Here is a 4697-nt window from a genome sequence, read left to right on the forward strand (position 1 = left end):
CCAATCGATTACTTATGTGCGATTGGCATGTACATGAGCCGCACACCAATACAAGAACGCGTACATACATGATAAAATACAACTGCTATACGAACCAACATGTGGTTGGATGATTAGAGGGACTTTCAGGATTTTCAGTGATGCGTATTCAGTGGGAGGAGACGTCCCGTCGACGACGAGGTGCATACGGTGACTTCGTAAATTTCAAGATGATATGCCGGCTCAGTCTTTCGGGGGTGCTCATAGGGGTAGGATGTGCGTGTGTATATTCATAGGATGAGTGTATGCGCGTATATATAAACGCTTTGCGTCTGTACTATGTTAAAAACACACAACTGCTATACGGATAAGAAACCTCTTTTTGACACGTACGAGATATACGAAACTTGTAGAGAAAAGAGACGTGGCAACCAGCTTTGGGAGCTGGGCACACGCACGCACGATTAGAGTTGGACGGCTCCCTGCACGACCGACACGAAGCTTCAATCAGCCGGTCGACTTGTATAATAATCTCCCAAAAAGAAAACACCACAAAAACAAAAAACCCCTTTATAGATTCGTTCCTCTTCTCTTACCTCGATCCCCTGTTCCGCCGCCGCCCGACCCGAGCGCTAGCCGCTGGCCGCATCGCGGCCACAGGGAGGCCGTGCCGCCGCCGCTCGAGTCCACACCCAGTGTTGCATCCGCTCGATTCCATACCTCCACCGGCCGCTCTAGTCCACAGCCCACGCCTCCTCCTATAGCCGCTAGAATCCACTCGTCCACCGTCCGCAGGAGCTGCCGCCGGAGTCCACGGACGGGAGACTGGGAGACGGCGGAAGAGCGGGATTTCGCCTCCGCCGACCATTACTTCGACGCTGGTTCTCCACAATCTGGTGGCGGGCGCCGCTGTTTCTCCACGTCGTCAGATCGAGCCAGCTGAGGTTTGAGAGCTAGAGCTTCAGAACTCACGGTTGTGCCTTTTTTTCAATTTTTTCTTTAAAGGAACACACGACTCATTTCATTACATAGTAGTACTGGGGATATTGCTAGATCATAATGTTCAGTATTTCATTGCCGTCGTCAGATGCGTTGAGTCAGTTTAAAACTTCACAAAGTGTCAATCGTGTCATGGAGGCATGCATGCTATAGGTTCAGACTGCATGCTACATGGAGGCATGGAGGGGGTGGTCGGCTGTGTGCTTTGTGTTGGTACAAAACACCGTACTCTTTTCTGCTTGCTGGCTTTCTGCTGACTACTTAACCAACTTGCTTGGTGATATACTGCTGTGTGAGACCATATGTTGGTCAAAACTTAGTATACTCTTATATTCATGCTTGGTAATTCGGTCAGCTGCGACACCACGTGCTTGTTTGGAACATCATTTTGTACTTTGGTCAACAACAGTTCAGAATTGAGATACATGCAGCTTGTTTGGAACTTTATTTTGTATACTTTGGTTAACAGTTAAGAAATGGCATACTCTTGCAGTGTTCAAAAATCCTGTTTTGCGATCACATGTTGCCATTTTTTTAAAAGTCTGAATCTATCCTGAAGCAGTATATATGTTTTAGTTTCTCTACATATACTTCTCTTGCTGATGATTAGATTAGATGGTTAAAAGACTAGACTCTCATGTGCAAGATGAAAGTTCAATGTTGATTGAAGTCTTTTTCTCCGAAGGGTGAAGGCGGATTCTGTACCAAGTAGAAAGTTCAATGTTCTGCCAACGACACTCAGCTTTCTCATGTTTTTTTGCTCTTTGAACCCAGCTATCAAAATGCATTCAAATTTAGGTTTTCATTATTCCAATTACACGAAATGGTATCTATTGAATATGTCTCCCTATCTCGACGAATTAGCACGAATTCTGAATCAGGGTGGTCCAACTAATAAAAAAAGTCACAGATATAACATGTCAACATACAATATACCTTTGATCGAAAACCGCTTCCCAAATACAACACGTCAACATACTTTTATACTTTATAATAAAAATACGGATCAATAAATCTTGAAAGCATATTAAATTAATTAAGTCCAAAATTACTTAAAAGTAGTTAGCACACCTTTTAATTTTAACAAATTTTGGAAGCAGAAAACATTTTTTTCCGAATACCCAAAAGAGCTGCACATCTTTTATATTAAGATAAGAGAAAAAATATTTACAAGATTACGAACACACGCACAGTACAAAGCACAAAACTTTGAGCTTGCACTCTCATCCAGTCTTAGAAAATAGGGTCATACGCACCCACGTAAAGGGAAATAATCCTTTTTAGAATTTTGTACAGGAAAATATCTTTTTTAGAAGAACTTACAGGGAAAAGTCAGCTGCTATAGTTTGAGTCCTGCCTTCTGCGGGCTTTGGTAGGTGGGTTACGCCAATTGTTTTATCCTAATATATCCCGCCAGTAATCAAACACGCATCCTCTAAACTTCTATACGTAGCTAACATGTGAATGACACAAGCCCATAACTATTACCTCAGAGGCCACATGCTACGATGGGATCGACCTAAGAATTGATCGCATGCATCTTGCAACAAGTCTTTCTCATGACAAAAAAGAAAAATTCAATCCAATATTATTACGTGTGTAACATTTACCTACGTAGATGACCTATGTGTTACAAACTTGTAACACAACATTGCATTTCATATATGTGTTACAATCTTGTAACACTCTCTCAACCGGCTTAAATAATGTGTTACAGCACTGTAACACATTCGACGTATGTGGAATATGTGTTACAACATCGTAACACTTTCCATAGAATGTGTTACAACTTAGGTGTGGACACAAGTTTTGTCTGACCATGATTTCAACCAGTAACACATGTTTTCGTGTGTTACCGGAATGTGTTACCAAAGCTAATTCCTGTAGTAGTGCGGTAACCTTTGGTGTTAGGAGGGTAGCCAAGGAGGACGCATGGGACGGATCGTGGTGCGAGCTTGTGTGGCGTGGTGGATGCGGTGCTAGGATAACAGAGACTCCCGAAGATGCGGAGACCATCATAGCACGGTGGTGTGCCGAAGAGAAGGTGGTGAGGGGCATAGTTCCCCCGAGGGCGACAAGGACGAATGTTAACTAGGAGAGTGGCGGTGGCGAGAGCATCGGGCCAAAACCGAGCGGGCACGTTAGAGTGAAAGAGTAACGTGCGAACGCAATCATTAAGAGTGCGGAGAATGCGCATGGCGCGGCCGTTCTGCTGTGAAGTGTATGGATAGGTCAAATGAAAGATGGTGCCGTGAGAGGCGAGAAGCATGCGGAGAGCGGCGTTGTCAAACTCTTTTCCGTTATCCGTCTGGAGTGCGAGTATGGGGCGACCGAATTGGGTGGTGACATAGGAATAAAAGGCGGTGAGTGTGGCTAAAGCATCGGATTTACGACGAAGGGGAAAAGTCCACACATAATGAGAATAATCATCTAAAATCACCAAGTAGTATAGATAGCCCGTGTTACTCGCAACAGGAGATGTCCAAACGTCACTATGAAGTAATTGAAACAAAAAAGTGGAAACTGAAGAAGACGCACTAAAGGGAAGACGAACGTGCTTGCCAAAGTGACAAGCCTCACAAGAGTGCTCGGCTAGCTTGTTACATGAGAAAGAGAAACTCCTAAGAATTTGACGTAAAACGGTGTGGTTGGGATGACCCAAACGGGCGTGCCAAAGGTCAACGCCGGCGGCAAGGGCGACGGGTGAGGAGATGGAGGCTCCGGCGTGCACGGGGTAGAGCTCATCGGGACTGTCACACCGGTGAAGGACCATCCGGGTACGAGCGTCTTTCACAGAAAAGCCAACATCGTCGAATTCAACAGTAAGTGGGTTCTCACGAGTAAGACGACGAACAGAAACTAGGTTCGTGACTAATTCAGGTGAAACAAGAACATTAGACATAGTGATGGGTGTGGAAGTGGAGGGAGAACTAGTGCTACCAATATGAGTAATAGGTAAGGAGGAGCCGTTGCCGACAGTGATACGAGTGGGTGTGAGAACGGGAGTGGAGGAGGTGAGGTTATCGGGATGAGCTGTCATGTGTGCAGTAGCACCTGAGTCCATGTACAAGTCGCCTCCACCGATGGAGCTACTCGACGACGGCACGGAGTGCTGGGCGGCGAGGAGGGTGGGGTCCCAGGGCACAGGTACCGGCGGCGGCGGAAGGCCCCCGTAGGGCGGCGCCGGGGCGGGCGGACCATGACCACCGAGGGGCGGCGGCGCAAGGAGGGCGCCGTAGCCGGCGGCGGCCGACTGGTAAGGTGCACCGAGGAACCCCTGGTGGCCCACGGGAAGAGCCTGCTGGTAGTGTGGCGCCCCCCCGGCGCCCTGGACAGGCTGCTGCTGCAGGCGGCGACGGTGGCCGCCACGCCGGGTGCGTCGGCCCCCTCCTCATTGCAACTGCTGCTGGGAAGGCGCGGGTGACGTGAACGGGTAACACCCGGTGGGTGCGGGACCACCGCAGGTGGTGAAGTAGCCCGGAGAATCTATCGACGGGGCGGGCGGAGCATGGTCGTCGGCCATTGGAGGAGCTGGCTGCATGTGGGTGAAGGAGACCGGTGCGTCTGCGTACATGCAGCCGAAGAGAGACGACGCGGCAGAGACATTGCAGTGGCGGCGGTGGCGTTTGGGAAAGGGCGGCGGCGGCGGCATGAACTAGCGGCAGCGGCAATAGGCGGCGGCGGGTGGGTGCGACGACGACGGCGATAGGATGAGCGGC

The 4697-nt window shown here is 48.6% G+C and overlaps 1 long non-coding RNA gene across 2 annotated transcripts; it reads left to right on the forward strand.

Moving 5' to 3' along the window:
* The first annotated feature begins 574 nt into the window (after positions 1 to 574).
* LOC119293978 lies at positions 575 to 1404 on the forward strand. Of its 2 annotated transcripts, none has more exons than XR_005143275.1 (2): positions 575 to 923; positions 1067 to 1404. It is a non-coding gene; the product is annotated as an uncharacterized LOC119293978 (long non-coding RNA). The 2 variants fall into 2 exon arrangements; XR_005143276.1 differs by having other exon boundaries at positions 1132 to 1404.
* Positions 1405 to 4697: the final 3293 nt, after the last annotated feature.

The sequence above is a fragment of the Triticum dicoccoides genome, chromosome 4B (genome assembly GCF_002162155.2).
Source record: "Triticum dicoccoides isolate Atlit2015 ecotype Zavitan chromosome 4B, WEW_v2.0, whole genome shotgun sequence".
Classification (NCBI taxonomy): Eukaryota; Viridiplantae; Streptophyta; class Magnoliopsida; order Poales; family Poaceae; genus Triticum; species Triticum dicoccoides.